The sequence below is a fragment of the Onychomys torridus genome, chromosome 3 (assembly GCF_903995425.1).
Source record: "Onychomys torridus chromosome 3, mOncTor1.1, whole genome shotgun sequence".
Lineage (NCBI taxonomy): Eukaryota > Metazoa > Chordata > Mammalia > Rodentia > Cricetidae > Onychomys > Onychomys torridus.
Window position 1 is genome coordinate 38,838,323 of NC_050445.1, and position 22,146 is coordinate 38,860,468.

A 22,146-nucleotide genomic window follows, 5' to 3' on the forward strand; every position below is an offset into this window, starting at 1 on the left:
ATACCCTGCCTCCAAATCCCTAACGTCTTCATTAGGGAACCGAAAATGCAGGCACAGCAGCTGGTCTCCACTGCTTCCGAGCAAGCGCGCTGTGGCACAGTGGGAGGAGCCACGTGTAGGGCTGGTGACCAGGCAGTTCTCCTTCCAGGCCCAGCTCTGCCAGCGCTTAGCTGGGTGATCTTGGCAAAGGTACTTCCGGGCCTGATTTGTTAAATGAGACTTGACCAGACCACGATGCTTCCTGGTTCTAAAATCTTGCCGTTGTTCATCGTTGGATCAGGACCTTTTGTGGGATGAAAACCCAGGGAGGTTCTAGAGTGTTTCACGGAGATTCTACTGTCCCCAAAGCCTCGCCACTCTCCTTTTCACACTCCTCACGGCTTCCCTTGCCCTTGATAAAAGGTACATTCTCCAGGATGATGCTCAGAGTTCCTGGTGATCAGGACATAGCTACCTATCCCGCCACACTACCCTCACTCCTACCCATCACCCACTTTAGGCTTTGGCACCGCTGCACTGTTTCTGCTTCCTCACAACGCCCGTGCTGTCATACTGAGCATGCGCCATGTGTCAGACCCTCTTCCAACTGCTTGCTTACACTGCTCTCTTTGCTTGGATGTCTCGTACTAATAATAGCAGAGCTTGCTGCTGTAACAAGCAAGCTGCGATGTAGCAGTAATAACAAAACAGAAGGCGGTTTCTGTATTCTGTACCGGTCCCTCCAGGTTCCTTCTGTTTTACAGCTCTGCCATCCTTAAAGCCCCGGCGAGGACATGATGCAACACACCATTTCTGCTCACACTCCTTTAGTGAGCCCTGACCTCCCGGCCTCCCTCTCCGAGTGTGGGAAATTGACAACTTGGTCAGGCTCCTTCCCATCTTCCCTTTCCATGTCATACTTCAGGAGTGGGGAGGAGAACACATCTCAAGCCCTTCCTGCCTCTCCTGAAGAAAGGCTCATTCCGCTCAAACACAGGCCCACATTCTGCTTCCTTCAGACATTTCTTTGTTTGCACAGGTGGAGGCCCTCATTTTCCGAGACCCACCATGCTGTGTGCCTTTCTCCACTATGACATTTGTCACACTGTGTGACATGCAGGACAGTCTGTTCATCCAGATAGGCTGGGACTCCCTTTCTTCCTTCCTCTTCCCCTCCCACCCTCCATCCTTTTTTAAATCAGGTTCTCTAGGGAGCCCAGGCGAGTCTGGAACTCACTATGTAGCTTCAAACCTGTAATCCTCCTGCCTCTGCCACCCAAGTGCTAGCATTATGGACATGTGTGATAATTAATCCTCACTGTCAACTGGACAAAATTTAGAATTATCCAGGAGACAAATTTCTGGACACGTCTCTGATGATGTTTCCAGAAATGTTTAACTAAAGTGGGAGATCTGCCCTAAATGTGGGCAGCAGCACCAGCCGGTGTCAAGGGGCAGCAGAATTAAACAAGAGAACACAGACATACCGTTGCCATTCCTGACTGCAGATGAGACCAACCTGCTGTCTCATGCCTCTGCTACCGTTCCTCTGCCATGATGGACTAACCCTTGAACTGTCAGTCAGACAAACCCTTCCTTCCTTAAGTCTCTTCAGTCAGGAAACCCTGGCAAAGCAACCAGAAAACAATATAGGAAATCCATACCAAGAGGTATGGTTGTTGCTACGATAAACCTGGCCTTGTGGTTGGTAGGCCTTTGGAATTCATTTGTGGTAGGAATGTGGAAGAGTTTGGAGAAGCCCTAGAATGCTGTGAGCACAGCTTAAGGACCCATTCTGGTCGGGGCTTAGGCGACCACAATGCTGAAAGAAGTAGGGACAATAGATGCTCCACTCTGATGTTTCAGAGGAAATAAGAACTTCATTGGGAACAAGGCTGCAAACAGTTCACATTATAGTTCATCAAAGAATCTAGCTTCATTCTGCCTATGTCCTGAGAACTCAGGTAAGGCTGAAGTCAAATGTAACGGTTTGCTCATCAGGGGGAATTTCAAGACCAGATGGCATTTAAGCTGTGGCATAGTTATTATTGCTCGCTGTTCTTGTTTATGTCTATGATGAGAATGAGTAAAAGGACACACAAGAAGTGCATCTGGGCAAGGAAGGGAGTGTGTGCAAGGTTAAAGGTGCAGCCAACGTAGGTTCAGGGAAAGCAGTGTTAAATTGGTACCACCAAAAAAAAAAACAAACTTGTGCTCTGCACCATGACAATATAAATAGTGTCCCGAGGACCAAGTTCCATGCATAGAAGCTTCCAGTTTGTGAGAATGCAAGTGAATTTTAAAGGAGAGAGCCTGAACTAAGAATGCCAGTAAAGGAGTCCCTGCCGGAAAACAATTGCAGGGGACAGTTCAGCCACCAAGGCACAAAGAGGCATTACACATGTGACAAAGGGTAGCCAGACTCTATCTCAAGTTGGCAATGGAAGTTTCAGGATCATCTGTATGGTTTTGGTATTACAAACATGCAAAATAGAAAAGATACAGGGCCATGGAAGCTTGCACCAAGGTTCCAGAAAGCCACTGAGGTCAACGTGTGGTAGAGTTAGAGTCCCTGCAAGGAGGTTGTGAAAGGCCATGTCATGAAAGTGAAGAAGCCCAAGTTGCAGTAGAGATACCAGGATGCTGGAGATGCCAAGGCCACGGGACAGCCACCATAGAAAGCTCCAGGCACCGAGTGGAGTTAGCCAAGAGGGAGGCCATGTGTGATTTGGGCAGCAGAGAGGCTTTCCAAGGCCCTTGGAGCACAGATGATTTTTGTCAGAAGTCCAAAATGTCAGACATGGCGTTTCAGGTTTGAAATTTGCTCTGCTGAGTTCTAATATTACTTTGGTCCAGTCTTTCCTTACTGTGTCCCTATCCTTCACTTTCAGAATGGGAATGTTTACTCTGCAATTTTGTAACAGAAGTATATCATCTAATTTTGTTTTGTAGAGCTCACAGTTAAGATATTGCCTTAAGTCTTAGAAAAGTCTTTGGATTTTGGACTTTTAAATAGCATTTGGACTGTTAAAGACTGGAGAGCTTTAGAGATGGGCTAAATAAATTTTACATTACGAGATGAAAATGAGATTTCAGGGCTAAGGATAGAGTATTAAGACAATTTGATATTTGAGGGTGTCAAAGTGATATGGGAGAGATTGCTTATGTTTAACTTTCATTATTAAGCTGACTGAATTCATGATTACCTAGAAGACAAATACCTGGGTGTATTTTCCAGAAAAGTTTCTCTGGGGTGGGAAAACTCACCCTAAATGTGAATGGTACCATATCATGGGCTGTAATCTTGGACTGAATAAAAAGGGAAAAGTGAGCAGAGCATTAAAATTCCTTTCTTTGCTTCCTGACTATAGATGTGATGTGACCAGCCTCTTCACGCTCAGGCCGCCATGTTTTCTCTACTATGATGGGCTGTATTCTCATTTTGAATCAACAAACCCTTCCTTCTTTAAATTGCTTTCATTACATATTTTTCCATAACAGTTTTGTAACAAATACAGCATGCAATCATCATGCTGTGACTCTCGAAGATGGGAATCTTCTCATTTCATGTTTGTATTCTGAAAACTTAGCAAAGATCTTGATAAGTAGTTTCATATTGATTGAATGAATTAATGAATGGTTTAAATGACTAGAAGAAGCAATGAATAATTACTCTAAGGGAAAAAGCTAGTTTTATGGAACAGACTCACTTGAAAGAAAAAAAATAATGATTCAATATTATCCGAGTTTAAGAAGAAAATAAGTTTGCCATATAAGCATAACAATTATAGTTAATAGTATATATTATTATTATTATTTATTTAGAATATGTTTTTCTAATAAGCTCCATGGGACAAAGACCTTATACCTACTATTCTTTGTCCTTTCTCTGGTACCTAACACTGTCTACAAAAGGTAATCAATAAATATTTTGGAACGGCTAAATGCATAAAGAAATGAAGACTGTACTCTTAACCCCATAAGTCACATAAAGATATAACCTGATTGGAAAAGAAAAGTCTAGTCTAACCAGCAAAAAGTCACCAACACTAGAAAAACAGCTTCTAGTGGACGCCACAGCCTGTCTGTGTCGGCTCACAGTCCATGTTGTTGTATAAGAAATGAACAACATTACTTGAGAGAGCCAAAGCCGCATTGGGAGTAAATGAGGAGAAGTAATGTCTCTACAACGGCTGCACTATGACATAGCCTTTGTAAACTGGTAAATGAGAGACACAGGAAGAAAGGCTGCAGACGACGATGGAACCATGACAACTACAAAATGTATGTTGATTGACTAAAAAAACAAAAACTTTTCTTTTTTGAGTCGAGGTATGGCTTCTGGAGTCCAGACCAGCCTCAAACTCACACATTTCCTATCAAAACCTTCCGAACACTGTTAATATTTTTTGAAGAGGCGTCACAATGGCCTGAAGGTTTATGTCTCCCTCAAATTCATACATCAAAATCTAATCCTTAAAATAATTTAGAAATGGGACTCAATGAAGTGATTAGCTCACAGGCCCAGAGCCCATAAGAATGTCCCCAAAGGGACCCTAGGATGACTGTGGCTTATAATAAATTTTGGGTATACTCAAGCTTTGAGCAAACTTCAGTGAAACATTTCACTATTTAAGGATAAGAATTTGTACTGTATCAAGCTGATAATAGAGAGAGAGAGAGAAAAAAAAAAGAATGTCCCCAAAAGGACCCTCTCACCTCTTGGGCCACATGTGGGCCCAGTGAGAAGGTTTCATCCATGAACCAGAAAGTAACCTTCAGCAGACACCAAAGCTGCTGGTTTTCCTGCTTCCAAAATGGTGAGACACAAATGTCCGCTGTGTACAAACCACTCAACTTACAGTGTTTCGTCATGGCAGCCCCAATGGACTAACACAGGTATGAAAGTCATTTTTTAAATGCTTGTAACACAATTATAATCTCACAGGTCTTATGTGATAGCTTTGTTAGATGATCTACCTGGCTTCATGCAGATTCCAAGCCAGTGTTACCCCGGGAACCATCAGGTAAGGCAGGCAAGGAGCAAACTCAAGAACAGTTAACAGTCCACACCTCTACATCGTCTTCGTCCAGGTATCTGGAAACTCTAGAGAGGCCTCTGTGAAAACAAGCAAGTTGTTGTTCCTATGTGAACTGGTTCATGGGAATCATGAGACAGATACTGAAGCTGAAGGATAGATTTTTTTCCCCCTAAAATAAGAGCCAAGTGGAAGGTCCAGGCGTGAGTGAATAAAAAACGGTAGCACACTTACTTTGTACACTTTTGGTGACATAGGACAAGACTATATGCTTGCCTTGAGGGATCCTCTGTGGCAGAAACTGGTGTGAGTTGGGCATATAGCTCTAGCCCATCCTTCCCAACCTCTCTAGAAGTTGAGCACCACTGGCCACATTTTTGTGACTACATGCTAATGGCTACCAGTCTCCTCACCCTGTCATTATAAAGCTTCCTATGCAGTATTTTCTGAAGGATATCTGTCCTACTGGCTGAATGCAGGGAACCTTGGGGATGACAGGGTCACAGTTTGGAAGAAGCCTGAGTACCAGAATTACCAGATGGCTTTGTGATCCCGTGTCACACACCTTCTTTTCTAAGTGCGCTCTGGACTGTGAGAAGAATTGTACTGGGTCAACTCACTGACATTTGAGGATTAGTTGCCATAATTTGCCTATCCTGACAATTGACCCTATTTCCCAACTTTCCTCTTGGTCACAGTAGGGAGAGAGATAAGTACATTTCTGGAGTCTCAGATGATCAAGATAAATGAAGACCTCCAGGGGTTAGTAAGTTGACTCTAGCTAAGAGCACTTGCTGCTCTTGCAGCAGACTTGGGAACACCCACATGGTAGTTTACAAGTGTCTATAACTCCTGTTTCAGGGGATCTTCTGGCACCCTCTGGCCTCCATGGGCACCAGGAATGCACACAGTGCATTTACATACATCATGCAGCCAAAACACTCATTCACATAAAATAAATCTTTTTTTTTTCTAAAAGAAGGTATTCAGTACCAACCTCAGCATTAAACACCTCAGTTTCTAGCAGATTCTGGAGTAAAACTGGAAGCCATGGACATTCCCATGGGACCATACAGACTACCTGTGTTTCTCTACCTAACCCACTAACTGCCCCTCTGAACATACTTATCCTCTCAGGACCAGTGAGAAACCATCTCTGGACAGCTATCATGTGAATCCTCAACACAGCTTCTTTGATTTCATATATTTAGAGTTCAAATAATGCCAGATTTTAACCCACTTGTTCCTGCCTTTGTTTTTCATTTTGTCTGAACATGGTGATTAAGAAGAACAAATAAATTGTGAAGCAACTTTGTGTCTAAGAGTCTATTTTTTAAGTGATTATAAATGTGGTTAGGCACAATCCTAAAGGACAATTAGGGGGACCCAAACATCATGTTGAAAATGAGACCTTTGGGTGCTTGCCTGAAGATGTTATTAGGAAACATTTGTTTACTTACCAACTTTGAAATTTAAGACTGTCTTCAAGTAGCCTCAAGGTATTAAGAACAATAAATAATAATGTGCTGATGGAAAAGATTAAAAAACAAACTTGTTAGAGTCTTTCAAATAATAAAGGGTAAATTCGGCTTAAATCAGAATACACGCTCCAGATCCATCTGGCCTGCACCACTGAACACTATGCTAAAAGCTGGAGTCCAGGAGTCATCTCTGTAACGATGCTCTCTACCAAACATCTAGTAGGGGCCGTGACTAGAGTTCCAGAGATGCTAGAGAGCTCCTGGCTTCTCATTGTTAACCTGGGCCACTGTGGCGAAGGTGGCAACTCTCTCTCAAGTGAGTCTAGAGAAAGAGGCGAACATTGAGACAGCTGTGACGTGGGGGTGGAGGAGTTGAAGAGATACTAAGGAGAGTCCCCTTGGGCTGAGATAGATGGGGACAGTGCACAGTTCCTCTGGGAAAATAGGTCTGTGGTGTGGTGTTCCGAGGCTGAAAACTGAAGCGCCAGTGCTCCTCTCTTGTGGCATCTTTTCCATGGACTTCATCTCCATCCTATTTTCTTCCCACTCCAAATCCCAAGTCTCTGTCCATAGCCAGGTGGCTCACTGCCCAGGCTGTGTAACATCATGGAGAGAGCTGGAGGCTCATGTGTATAATTCTAGCACCTGACAGGCTGACACAGGAGGAGTGAATGCAATGAGTTTAAGGCTGGCCTGGGCTGTAAACTAAAAGCTTGTCTTAAATCAGGGCTGGTGGGTGGTGGGTGGTAACAAGATGTTTCAGTGGATAAAAGCATTTTCTGCACAAGCCTCCCAACCTGAGTTGGGTCCCCAGAACCCACGTAAAGGTAGAAGGAAAAAAATCAACTCCACTTAGTTGTACTAATTTCCTCATCGACACCATAGCATGTACCCACGTCATGTACACTCATACGCACTCACACACAATAATAAATAAATGTTACAATACCAAAAAACTCACAAAGGGGTGAAGTTGTGGAACAGGTGAGCTTCAGCAAATGCAGTGTGGTCAGAACTGTCTTCCTCAGCATAAGATATAGCTGAAATTTTCCTGTGTCCCATCTGGACCATGGTCAGGACAAATCTCTCTCACCCACCAGTCCTGCAGCCGCTTGGATCCAAGTAAACACACAGGGGCTTATATTAATTAAAAGTGCTTGGCCATTAGCTTAGGCCTACCACTGACTAGTTCTTACATTTAAATTAACCCATAACTCTTATTTATGTTTAGCCATGTGGCTTGGTACCTTTTCTCAGTTCTGCCTTCACATCTTGCTTCCTCTGTGTCTGGTTGGCGACTTCTGACTCTTTCCAGAATTCTCCTCTCTCTTTGTCCTGCCTATACTTCCTGCCTGGCTACTGGCCAATCAGCATTTTATTTATTAACCAATCAGAGCAACACATTCACAGCATACAGAGCAATATCCACAGCAATAAGGTCTTGTGTCAGCACAGAGAGTATGGGCCTTGTATATTTCAAAATTTAAAAAGCTTTTTGTTGATACAGGGTTTTGTTACATACCTCACAGTGGCCTTGAACTGAGGTGTCTTGCCTCAACCTCTTCAGTGTTAGGATCACTGTTAAGTACCACTACACCTGTCTTGACAGAATCTTAAAGGAGACCGATATGGCCATGTACAGCCTATGACTTTTCCAACTTCTGTTTTCAATGATCAGATTCACATACACCTACCTACACTCGTGAGAGGTTTAAGTATAGATTTTTATCTATAAATAAACTACATTTATGAAAAAAACAAGGTTTTATTATTGTAGGCACTGAATTGGTGAATAATACACATTAGTTGAAATCATCACAAAACAGAAAGTATCAGCCTCATTTTATAGATGAATAAACTGAGGTTCAGAGATGGAAGGTAAATTGTCCACATCTTTTTCTGAAAAGTAAATTCTAGTTGGCCTTATTTTTACATCTATATTCTTTCTTTTATACTCACTTTGTTGTTATTACTATTATTACTAATTATTATTTGGTGGTGGTGGTTTTCTTTTGGTTTGATTGTTTGAGACAGTCTCATGCCACCTGGGGTAGCCTTGAACTTGTAGCTAAGGATAAACTTGAACTTCTAATCCTCCTGCGGCCACCTCTCAAGTGCTGGGACCTCCAGCATGTGCCATTATGCCCAGTATGCAATGCTGGAGATGGAACCCGGAGCTTCTCAGGGCTTTGAGCATGCCAGGCAAGTGCTCTCCTAACTGAGCTACAACCTCTACCCTATTTTGTTTTTCCCAGACAGGGTCTCACTAAATAGCTTCAGTCTGGCCTTGAACTCAAGGTCGTCCCAACTGAGCTTTCCTAGTGCTGGGATCGCTGGCCTGTGGTACCAATCCCAGCCCTGTATACTGTCTACACTGGGGGCACGGCAATCAATCGGAGTCTCTTCCTATGGGCTCTGGTCTTTGCAGTGACCTACCTGACGTGCTCTCCCCATGACTTCCAGTCTTGTACCTAGCCCTCCCCATCAAAGGATGACATTTTTCACTATTCCAGTCAAATCTCTTCAGGCTTTGTTGGGGGTGATACATAAAATTTCCCAGGCATTTTAAAGTACTGGATGTAGTTCAAGTGCTTCTGATATAATCCCCCCAGAACTCCGAGAGTCTGTTGAACCTGGCCTAGAAACTGTAGCTGGCAGTTCCCAACAGATGGACGTCGGCCAGTGGGGAGTTCAGCACCTAGACCCAGGCACAGCCTGTCCTCCCCTGGGAGTCTTCCACGGAGTGTCATAACCACAGGCTGATGTGAAGCAGAAGGATCCTTCGAGAAAACAAGTTTGCTAGTGGAAATGGGGAGAATCGGAGTAGCCTGCCAGGCTGTGCTACCCATGGAAGGGGAGAAGGACAGGGGAGAAAGAAAAAGAAAGAGCAAAGGAAGTGAGCAGACTTTAGACTACTGGGCCTTGGTGGTGAACCCTGTGGGCTCTCTGTCACCAATTAGCAATCCTAAACAGACATGGGATGTGTGGACATGTAGGTCTCTCAGGGATGCTATTGTCAAGGAATTAGTCCCTCATAGAGATTTTTAAAAAATCACCTTTCCTATCTGGTTGGTAACTGGTTGACTCTAGAGTCGTTAAAAGTTAACCAAGAAATGGAAAGAAGGTCTATGACTTAATTCTAGCTGCAAAATCAAAAAGACAAATCTAACAGCATCCTGAGGTTAAACTCTGGTTCTCTGAGCAAAGAATTCACAACAACCACCTCGATGAAAAACAACATAACCAAAACAAAAATGAACATGAAAACAAATAGACAATAGGAACCAAAAAGCCTTCTGGGGACCCAGAAATCCAGGGCAACCTTGGGCAGAGGCTGGCCGACACAGGATTTAACTGCTCTAGAACAAAGTATTTATTTGGAGATTAAAATTAACTTATTTTTTTTTCAGAGAGGTTCAAATTCTTAGTTTAAAAATAACAATGAAATTCTTGAACTTAATTTTGTGAGTCTTCAGTGAGTTGGCTCTTCAGTTCATAGCAGCTAAAAGTCCAGAAGAAGGGGTCAACTTCCCCTATTCTAAAATTTGGGCTGCACAGCAAACAACTGTAATCTATTTACTGCTGTCCAAATATATGTTCTTCCTCACTTTTTAAATTTTGGAACATAAAGTTATTTGTCAACACACACACACACACACACACACACACACACATTTCAGAACATTGTAAAAACAATTCTCCAATATCTGAATTTCCAAAGTGTTCTGTCATTAGTTAAGAGTCAGGAAAAAAATATGGTGAAATTCTGGTTAATGACCAGGCTGGGAGAACCTTCTGGGGCCCAAAGAACACATAGTCTCTTCCAGAGCTCATATTTCATTCTGTACTGATTAGCCAGCTACCCATTGGGATAAACTAGAACTTCAGCACGGCATCCACTCCATAAAGAGACTGGTTTATCTCTCTCCATGTATATATATATTTCTGTCTCTATCTTTGTCTCCATCCTTTGATCTCCTCCTCCTCTGCCTTCTGTGGTTGTTTGTTTGTTTTTTAGACAAGTTCTCTCATAGCTGGGGCTGTTTTCTTAGACTCCTGATCCTCCTACTTCCACATCTCAAATGCTGAGAGTTCAGGTCCATATCACCACATCCAGCTTCCCCACCTACACTCTCTAATAAGATGAAGACTATGCCCTATATGCTGGGCAACATGACATGAGTATTTAAGGCAGGGGTAGTTCTTTCTAAAAGTTCAATAGTCAATTCTCATATTTTAAAACTTATTTAATAGGAGACTGTCTCCTTAACCCCTGACTCCATATTAGCATCACCAATTGTGAGACAATCAGACATTATGTCTGGCTTCAAATGATGCAGTAGGAAACATGCAGAATTATCCATGAGAACTTTACCCAAGTGTGTACGTGAATCTTGCCAAGCCTTTGGATCTAATTTCCAGTTTACAAGAAACACAGAGAAGAACAAGTTCAATAATAGCATAAAGAAGCAACTGGATAATATAGAACACAGGATATTCCATGGAATCATCAGGTGGGACTCAACAAAAAGCTGATGTCATGAGAACGCAAAACATGTGACCATAGATCGAGGAGACAATGCTAGGGAGAAAAAGTCTTAATAAACAGAATGCCTGAATGAAGTATGAGATCTTGTTTGAATTAAACAGAATCACAAGACATTTGGCGGGGAGGGGAAGACAGGGATGACTCTTGATGGTCGAGTTATTATCTGGAAATCGTGGCAATGGTTGTACAACATTGTCAGTGTGCTTAATGCCACTGAATTGTATGGTTAAAATAGAATGTCTTACACTATGTACAACTTACCACAGTTTTAAAACATTTTAGGGAACAAATGAAGAAATTCAAAATGTGGATAAATAGTTAATAATGTTAAAAATTATGTGGTTCTTGTTAGGCATGATAGTGGAACTGTGTTTGCCTCACAAAAATGTGCTTATTTTTCAGAAGTAAATGTTGAAATATTCAGACTACCTATAAATTTTATTTAAACAATGAATAATCTTATCTTCATTCAGAAAAGAGGGAAAAGGAGACTATGTTGCAAAAGTTTGCAATCATTCGATTTCCATGATAGATACTGTATGTTTGTGTCATGATTCTGCCTCTTTCTAACTACACTAGGATTGTGCAGGGGGAAGCAGCAGAGGACAGAGCCCACTCTTGACAATCCAGTTGTAGATAGTGGTGGGCATCACAATGTAAGTCTGCATAAGATGAGAATTTAAAAATCAAAGAGGGAAGTTAAAGAGTAGAAAGTTTCAGCCCAGTGGTAGCCTGTGTAAGGAGTCTGTAAGTAGAGTTGTTGCCCTTAGCTGGAACTAGCTCCTTACCTATCCCCAACTTCCTTCAAGGGTTGAGCAAGCTCATCATGAAAGATCAGACAGCTGCATTCCTGGGAACTAACAGAGAGGGATCAGGACTGTTTCACCCAAGGCACACTGCAGATCATTTTCCTTTTAAGAACCAATATACTGCAAGCAAGTCACTAGGCCATGTCTCTTCCAGGTGGCCACGCAGCTTACTTCCATCCTAATGCTTTTTCATGTCTATCTGTGATCTCAGAACAGAAGAGAAGGAAAGGAAAAACTCACCACACATATTGCCATTAGAAGAAGTCTCTGGGAATTGTAACTGATGGCTTTTTCTATCCCACACTGATAAAATCTGCAAAGCATTTCATTTACACAAACAGCTATAACTTTGATATAGAGCACAACTCACTTTAATAATTACACAATTTCTTTCTGAGTTAAAAATCCTATTTGAAAACTTGAAATGTGCAGATTCCTCTAACACTGTCCTCATGTGTCCCTGGATAGCTATGAAAGCAGTCCAGCACATTTATAGATGACAATGTCATGTCACAGTGTCAAAAGGTTGGATCAGCGGTTGGCAAAGAACCTGCAGCATTCTTACTCAAAGCATCTGGAAGGCCGTTTGAACTTTGCCTCTACCTCCATCTTCACAGATCTGCCTGAGACCTTCCTCCTGTGCTTCTGTTCTGAGTGGTGGTTCTATGGACACAAGCGCCCTCTTTGTCTCTTCCAGCATTTTGAATATATCTCCCACTGTCTCCTGGCATCCACTGCTTACGTGGAGAAGTCCGTTGTTTATCTTATTTGGGTTCTCTTGAACACAATGTTTTTGCCTGTGTTTTTCTTGTTGTTGCTTGTGTTTGTTGTTGTTTGTTTTTGGTCTGGGGGATTGAACCCAGGGCCTCAGTAAATGCTCTTTCACTGTGACATGTTTTGTTTGCGTTTGTTATTGCTTTATCTTGTTGCTATCACCATTTTTCTCATTCTCTGTCAACACTTTTGTTTTTGCGTATCTAGGTGTAGAAGTTGTTCTTAGATAAGTAGACCGATGTATTTCAAACAATTTCAGGCGTCTGGTGCCCGTTACGTCACTAAGTTATTGCTCCAGTATGCATATGTTGATACATTCACTACAATTATTTAAAAATTGCACATAATGCAGTTTCTCATTTAATCTTACACTTCAGTGGCATGAAGCACACTGACAACATTGTGCAACCATCGCCATGATTTCCAGACAATAACTTGACCCATGAGGAGGAGTTCCTGTTTTTCCCTTCCTATTCAACATTCTTGTGATTCTATTAAGTTAGAACAAGTTCACATACTCCGTTCAGGCATCCTGTTTCTTAAGCAATTCCACATTTGTCTGAGGCTCTTTTTCATATTTCTCCATTCTGTCTGATCTTGAGATCAAATCATCTCTGCCTTCAAATCCTCAGAGTTGCTGGCTACTGTGGCACATTCCCCTTTAATCCTAGCACGCACGAGGCAGACACAGACGGATGTCTGTGAGTTCAAGACCGGCCTGGTAGCTACATAGTGAGACCCAGTTTGAAAATAAATAAATAAACAAAAATCTGCTGATTCTTCTTCTAATACAAATCTACCGCTGAGCACTTCTAGTGAACTTTTTTACTTCAGTTACTGTACTTTCAACTCTAGACTTCCCATTGTTTCAAGTCATTTCTGTCTCTCCATTTAGACTGACAATCCCTAGCTGGTGAGACCTGCCTTCGTGCACCCCCTTTCTTCTGTAAGCATGCTTTCCTCTGCTCTTTGAACAGACAATATCTGCTTTGAAGTCTTTAAGTCTGACATCCAGGCCACCTCCTAAGCAGTTGCCCCTGACTCCTGTTTACCTCCCTGTATATGAGACCTATAGTCTACTGGGTTTTTCTTACTGCCAACAGGGTGTTTCCAACAGTCTTCTGTAACAATGCTGATTGCTGATTCTCTGGATGGCAGGCTTATAACCATCCTTGTGCTCGGTGAGAGTCCTTTCTCCCATTTGCTGTTGCTCATATGTTCATGTCAAGTGGAGCAGCTGGTATCACTCTAAGAAGGTTCAGTACATACACATTCGGTCACCTGCACAGTCACTCTGGGATGGTGGTGCTTCCAGGAAACCTGACTGTGTGTCTGTCCATCCCTCCCTCTTTCACTGCTCCTTTCTTTCAAGTTTTCTGCCTCTGGTGATATGACCCCTTCCTGTTAGGCTCTCTCCTTCCTATCTAATTGCACTATTCTCCACAGGGCTCTGGGCATAAATTGCTCCACACTGATCCAGTTCCAGGAAGCATCTTCGCAGAGGTTTTTGAGGTCAGTCTTCAAGATCTGTCCTGAGCCCAGAAGGCTCCTCTTGGTTCTTTCTTTCCCAGGTGTTCTCTAGTAAACCGTCCAACCTAAAGCTTATCTGTTTCTCTCATGGAGCCACCTGCTTCCTCTTCACTGCTTATTACCCAAGTCTCCATTGTTCACAAGGACTGACTTTCAGTGTGAACTCCATGCCCTCTTCCAAAACACAGCATCTTTTCATCAGTGCTCTCTGTTCTTAGAACTGGCCCCTTTCCTTACACAGAGTCTTTAGGGCTCCCCTCTTGGACATGGGGCACTGTCAGTTCCCCACTTCTCTTGGACCAATGTGTCTGCTTCACAAAAAGAGCACTGAGTGGGAGCCGTGACCTCCATGTGGAGGCATCTGAAATAGTGTGGATGCTCTTGGTCCCCAGTTTTATGAGTCTACCATATCTACGTGGAGGCTTGGACAGAAATGAAGTCCCCCCACCTTTTGACTGCACTTTTTTAGGGGGTGCGGTGGAATTTAGCATCTACAACATCAACATGGCAAGATGGGGATACTGTAGGCCTTGACTGTCAAGAACCCCGCCTTCCTGGGCAGGTGGTCGCTCCAGGCACAACAACCCAGGTTGGAGAGGGGTGGGAGGGAGGGAGCAGCTTGGGGTTTAGATGCCATAAGTTCCCTCTCTTACTGAAACTTAGTAGATTTCATTAAATAAATGAGCATTTGCTATAGACCCTTAGGAAGCTTTCCAGAGACTTTGAATGATTGTTTTTACAATATGAATGTTTTGTTGACAGGGCACTGGAGGGCCCCTCCCAGCATCATTCTGGAAATCGCCTTTTAATAGGATCCTAATAGCTATAAACATTGTCTTGACTGCTAATAATGTTTTCCTGAGCTTCCCTCCAAGGTTCAAACTCTGATAAATGGAGGCGAATTTGGAGATAAAGTACTGTACTGCTTGATCATTCCAGACCAAGTGAAAACTTTATGGACATGAGAACTGCGCAGACTACCACAGATAGTGACCAAAACAAACCAGAAGACCTACTAATCTCTAGACTTCTCCCTGGTTTTTGGAGTGATGGTACATAAAGCAGTCGGTCTCCTCTGAGTTGAGTTCCCAGGGATGGTTTATTAAAGTATTTCTTACTAAGTTCCCAAAACATGATCTGAGAGTTAGATCGGATTTACAGCAGAAAAAATTTCACCACATCAACCCTGTTCCTTCTCTCGCCTTCGCCTTTGTGATGAGCAGGTATCCTTGAGGTGTCTGCTCCAACTTTAGGGGTTACTATACAGAGGAGCTACGAACTACAGACTGAGCCTTGGCCTAGATGACTGTGGGGGTTCATACTAACTGTCAGCTTGCTGAGCTCTAGAATCACCTGGAACGTGGGCTTCCAGGCATGCCGGTGGGAGACACTGTTGATTAGATTAGTTGAGGTGGGAAGACATGACCACTGTGGATGGTACTGTTCCCTGGGCTGGGTCCTGGAATGAGTGAAATGAGGAAATGGAACTGAGCACAAGCATTCCTCAACATCTGCTTCTAATTATTAATAGGATACAACCAGCTGTGCCAAGCTCCCTGCTGCTTTGACTTCCCCGCCATGATGGACTGTACCCTTGAACAGAGAGCCAGAAGAAGCCCTGCTCCCTAAGGTTGCTTTTGACAGGGTATTTCATCACAGCAACAAGAATAGAAAATAAGACAATATTCTAAACACACTGACCTTGTGGTTGGACAAATAAGCAAAGTCACAAAGCTGGGAGGTTTTAATTATGAAAGGAGATTGGGAAATTTCAGATTCTAAGTTCTGATTATCTAGTAGTACCTACTGTTCTCCATCAAAATAATGTCTTATCACCTGATACATCATCTAATCCCAAGTGGTCGGTCTTAAACACATGTATATATGAGCAACACCAAATGGACTCAGTAAGTTTCATATATGCATGTTTGTGTATTGTGCTGTGCATCAGAGGTGAGAGAGGGAAGGTGGAAATGATGTGGATTCATCACTCATCTATGAAATCATTAAAAAATTTAAGGTAAAAATATAGTTAGTACCTAAATGAACAATTACAAATATTTATTATGTAGAACATAATTTTTGTAATATATACACATCACAAAGTAGCCAAATTGAACTGGCAAACATGAATTACTTAGTACAACTGTCAATTTTTCCATGGTGAAAAGATGTACAATCTGCTCTCTTTTTGATCCTCAGAAATGTATGTATAGGGACAACAGTAATTGGACTCAGTGGGTTATTAAGAAAAAAGGAAAGAATGTGTAGTCATTGCTGGGGAGTCCTAAGGGGATTTGGAGGAGGGTACTGGGATGGATATGCTCAAAACACACCGCATACCTGTATGGAATTCTCAAAGAATAAATTTTAAAATATTATAAAAATAATGTCTCATCTCTCTCAAACTCGAATGTTTTTTTCTCACTTAAGTAGAAGCTGGTTCCTGAATAGTTCTTCCCACGATTATGTCCCACTAATTTGGGAAGAAGGCTTTCCTCTAATAGGATCTCTGTGAAGACCTCCTGGCCCTGATGTAATTCACGGTGACTTCTTAGCACTGCTCTTGGCCATTGGAACACCCGAAGGGCAGGAGGAGTCAGTTCCGTCCGCTCAAGGAGTTCACATCGACCTCCTCCCAGAGAGAAGGTCTAACAAACACATGAGGACCTTCATGCCACCATCCCGCATGTCTACCACGACCTCAACTGACCAAACCAAGCTCCACCCAGTTTCCTCACCGGCAACAGGCTAACTGCATTAGTTGTCTCAGTACCCTGACAAAACACCCGCCAAAAGCAGCTGAAGGAAGGAGGGGCTTACTTTTGCTCATAGTTCCAAAGTACGGTCCTTGATGATGGCAAGGCACGGCAGCAGGTGCTTGCGGTGGCTGGTCGCATTGCAGCCACAGTCAGGATGCAGAGGGAGATGGATGCTCGTGTCTAGTTTGCTTACTCTTTACTGTTCAGTCTGAGATGATCCCAGCCCACGGAATGGTATCACTCACCTTTGGGGTGGATCTCCCCCTCTCAGTAGAGCTGGTCTAGATAATGTCTCACAGATGTGCCATGGTGATTTTAAATTCCACCAAGCTGACAATTAAGATGAACTCTGCTGGCAGAAACTCTGGGGCACAATCGCATTGTCTAACATCTTGAAGTCCCCCAGAGGGTCATTCATATAGGTCCCCAGTGTGGTGGTGATGAGGTAGTAGAGCCTGGTGAACAATAATCAGGATGTGGAGGCTCTGCCCCTATATGCAGATTGATGCTGGGTTAATGAATCCCACCTTGCCATGTGACCTCTTCAACATGCACATCCACCATTGTGAAGCCATCTACCATGAGGTCCTCAACAGACCAGGCAGATGGCAGAATCATGCTCTTGAATCCCTAGACTCCTGATAAATAATCCTTTCTCCTTTATACCATAACCTGCCTCTAGTATTTTGTTATAACAACACAAAATTAACGAAAGCAAAATCTAATGGGGAGTTGTTGCTTAACCAAAATAAAATTTTGGAAGTAGATAGTGATAATGAATGCATAAGATTGTAAGCATACTTTTTTTTTTTTTTTTAAGTACTACTTGGAACCCATGGCAGGAGTATTCTAAGCATATGCTGTACCAATGACCTACATCTCCAGTCCAAGATCAGGCATGTAATTTATGTCATCAATTTGTACACTTAAAAGTGTCCAGTGGTAAACTCCATGCTACATCTATTTTAAGGCATGCACATATACACACCACACATTTGGGGCTTCACTGCTGCTGGCTTTCTTTTGTTAGCTTTTGTTTCGAGATAAGGTTTCATGTAGCTGCAGCAGTCTTTGAATCACTAATCACCTGGCCTCCATCTCCTGAGTGCTAGAAGCTGCTGGATCTCAGTGAACAGTAGTTCTCAAAATGCTTCCCAACATCCAGCTTGGGGCTTTGCCAGCATCTGAGTTTTTCAAGAGCCAGGCTTAGGCTTCCGGCATATTTTTGCCATTCCTGTGACAAATGAAAAGGAGATTAACTTCCCCCAATCGCTGCCTGTGTCTCAGACAGTTGGAAGAGAGATGTAGCTGCTTAAGAGCTCAAGGATGCAGAATGGCCTGGGATGGGTGTCTGCACATTTGGAGTTAGCCTGAATTGGTGTCTGCTTCCTTGTGCTCCTGCTAAGTGGTAGCTAGCAGAATCCTGATTTGTTAGACTTAATCTAGAATTATGTCAACACAACCTCAATTAGCTGCCAATAGTTTTGAACATCCTTTCCTGATCAATCATGCCTTTTTCCTGTTAGCCTGCTACAGCCTTGTGACCCAAGGCTCTGGAATGGATCAACCCGCCTACGTCTGCACACAGCTCTGTGTCTCCATGGAAACAGCTTGTCGGGCCCTGCTTGGCTGCAGGTACCAAAGACCTCTCATTTGCAGCCTGGGTTCCACACAGACTCAGTCTTAGCAACCAGGCAGGTGTTAGGAGCCTCATCTTTTCTAGCCGCCAGGGTCCAGGACCTCATCAAGCCTCTTCTGCATTGCACCAGGAAAGTCCCCAGCTCCACTGGCATCCAGGTGGTCCTCAAGGGAATGGAAGGGTTTCTGCCCCAGGCTCCTCCCAACAAGTCTTCCTTTCTTGCTGTTGCCTCCACATATCAAACCTTGAGTCATCAGAATGCCTGCCGCCCCCGCCTGGAGCAACAGCTTTGTGCCTCTCAGACCCTCCTGTCTGCATCCCTATTGCTTCTGGTGTTGCCTGGGCCAGCATCATTTCCTTGTCTTAGGACTGCAAAATTCTCCACACTGGTCCTAATACTGTCGTGCATTCAGTCTCCATCTTACAATCACTTTCTACAAACGAACATAGTAACATGTCATAGAAAGAGGCTTTGGAGGGTAGGAGAGGCAGGATAGAGGGAGACTGACTAATGCATGCCAGTTAGAAAGGAATGATAGCACAACAGGCTGAATACAGTTTACAGCAAGTTACTCCATACTTTATAAAGAGCAAGAAGAGAGGCATTTGCAGGCTCTGAACACAGGTCGTGACAGATGTCCAATGAGGTGGAAAGGCCGATCCTGCTGATTTGATCAATGCACATTGTATATATGGATTGAATCATCGCACTCTACCCCATAAATATGAGCAATTATTACATGCCAATTAAAATCAGGTAAAAATAAGATATTAGAATTAAAATGTCAGAATTTGATTATACCTATCATGGATTTTTTTTCTCCTGTGTATGTTAATTCCTATATAATTCTATGCAAAAGGGAGACTGCTTGAGTACTCCACAAACGATGGGACTAACTAACTGTATGTTAGATATTATAGAAATAAGATTGACTATGAACAGAGTCCCAACTTTATTATTAACTATAATTTAATTATAATTATAATTTATTATTAATTATAATTAACTTGTGACTTCCTTTAAGATTCCAATTATGTCTGCTGGGAAAGTCAGAGTCAGGATGAAGCCTAATTTTTTTTGAAGCATTCATTTCTTTTTAAAATTTATTAAATTAAAAAACCCCAAAATATTATTAATGGGAAATAAACAGAGTAAGAGTAACTCATACTTTTCCCATACACATCTGTATGAAGTTTGTTTGATTTAAAGCCAGATATAGAGCTGAGAATGAAGCTGTGTGGTATGTGACCCTAGAGTATGGGGAAATGCGCGCGCGCGCGCGCACACACACACACACACACACACACACACACACACACACACTCCACCCCTCTCATGGGCTAAGAGAACAAACATCTGTTAAAGTCCTTCCCTCATCCTAGGACAGTTAGTGGCTCCCACTTCCCTCAGATAGACTTCAGACCCTGTAAAAGGCAAGTAAGAGCACACCGTTTTTGACTGACCTGGCTCACCTCCCAGACACACCCTCTCTCATCCTCTCTGACGGCAGCTGCTCATTTTCTATGCCTCTCCCTGGCCTTCACCCTTTGGCACTGCTTCCTGATCCTGGTTCCATGCTGTGTCCTCTTCTTGCGTGTCCTGATTCCATTTCTGTTGCTGGGATGAACTACCTTGACCGGAAAGCAACGTAAGGAGAAGAGGTTCATTTTGGCTCTCAGGTCCAGGTTATAGTCTATCTTTGCAGGAGATTCGAGGCAGGAACTCGAAGCAGTCAACTCATTACATCCACAGTCAAGAGCAGAGAAAGAATTGAACCATGCTTGCTTACTTGTGCTCAGTTCCCTCCCTGTTTATTCTGTCCAGGACCCAAACCCAAGGAACTGCATTGCCCACATTCAGGATGGGTCTCCCCATTATGAACGCACTAAGGAAAAGCCTGCCACAGACATGCCCACTGGCCAACCTGATTGTGTTAGTTACTTTTCTGCTGCCGTAATTAAAACGCCATGATGGGGGCTGGAGGGATGGCTCAGTGGTTAAGAGCACTGGCTGCTCTTCTACATGACCGGGGTTCAGTTCCCAGCATCCACATGGCATCTCACAATTGTCTGTAACTCTAATTCCAGGGGATCTGACACCCTCACACAGACATACATGCAGGCAAAACATCAATGCACATAAAATAGAGACAAAATATTTTCTTAAGTTAAAAAAAAAAAAAACCCGCCATGATCAAGGCAAGTTAGAGAAGAATTCACTTGATCATATGACTCCAGAGGCGTAAGAGTCCCTCATGGCAGGCGTCTTGGCGGTGGGTGGCAGGCGTCTTGGCGGTGGGCGGCAGGTATGGCGGCAGGAAGAGCTCCCATCTCAAACAGCATGCAGCAAGCAGAGAGAATGAATTGTAAACGACATGAGTAAATTATGCTCTCAAAGCCGACCTCCAGGACATAGGATCCACCCCTTCTAAGCCTCCCAAACAGCACCACCAACTGGGGACCAACTATTCAAACATCTGAGCCTGGGTGGGATATCCTCGTTCAAACCACTGCACAGATCTGGGCAATCCCTCATTGAGACTCCCTCCCAGATGGTTGTACATTGTGTCAAGTTGTAAACAGAAACCATTAGTACCACCCTTTTGTACAATCTCTCACACATTTTGGAGGACTATGCTCTCAATTCTACAGTTTTGAGTTTAAGAATTTTTGTTGTTGTTGTTTTTGAGACAGGGTTTCTCTGTGTAGTTTTGGTGCCTGTCCCAAATCTCACTCTGTAGACCAGGCTGGCCTCAAACTCACAGAGATCTACCTGGTTTTGCCTCCCAAGTGCTGGGATTAAAGGCAAGCACCACCACTGCCCAGCATGAGTTTCTTTAAGTTTTAAGTGTCTCTCCCACAGTTTCCTACTTGCCTTTCTGCTGTGGAGAGCAAGTGTGTGCCCACCTCCAGCCCAGTGCCCACCAGTTACTCAGACACCTGCTGCACAAAGGAGAGAATGGCAGGAGCCTCTGGAATAACAATGTTACTCCACGCTGACGGCACACGGGTCCTGTTTCAGGGTCTCCTTTGGCTCAGTAGCTATATAGTCCACCAGCCTAGGCCAGCTGCAACTTAGCCTCATGCCAAGGCACTGCAGCACAGGCTGCTGGCCATTGTGTTTTGGGATACTTCTGTAAATGAGTCACTGCCTCTGCTCAGCTCTGGCTATACCACTGGTTGCCTCCTTCTTTCTAAGATCCCTGGGAGGTCTGTAGCAGCCTTGGGGCTGGGCCCATATGGCTGTGTCAGCAGCTAGAGAGCCATTCCTAAGAGCTGAGATAAGGAGGACGCTTTCTCCTGGAGTCCCGGAAGATACCTTTCTTGCTGGTGGGACAACTTCACCCGGGCCACGCTTTCCTAGGGGAATCCAAGGTCTGAATTATGGTGAGAGGAGACAACAGCTAGCCATCTCAGAGACGGATAAGACCTGTCCGGTGTCTCCAGGAGACAGGATTGTTTGTCTTGTTTTATTTTGTTTGGTCAGGGGGGCTTGGGGTTAGTTGTGGTGGGTATTGTGTTCCCTGAAATATTGTGTGTTCCCCGAAAAAAAACATATCTGGGGTCAGAGAACAGACAGCAAC

At 43.4% G+C, this 22,146-nt stretch overlaps 1 protein-coding gene across 5 annotated transcripts in view; it reads right to left on the minus strand.

Annotated features, from left to right (window-relative positions):
* Positions 1–22,146, minus strand: part of Mkln1 (muskelin 1) — a 315,449-nt gene that overhangs the window by 180,283 nt on the left and 113,020 nt on the right. For 2 of the 5 annotated variants that reach the window (XM_036182850.1, XM_036182849.1), the window contains exon 1: positions 4,960–5,098. The exons of 1 other annotated variant lie outside the window; for it this stretch is intronic. The gene's annotated coding sequence lies outside the window, so the exon portion shown is untranslated. Of the gene's footprint in view, positions 1–4,959; positions 5,099–6,478; positions 6,545–7,460; positions 7,586–22,146 lie in introns of those variants that run through there. 2 more of the 5 variants (XM_036182848.1, XM_036182847.1) reach the window with 2 other exon arrangements.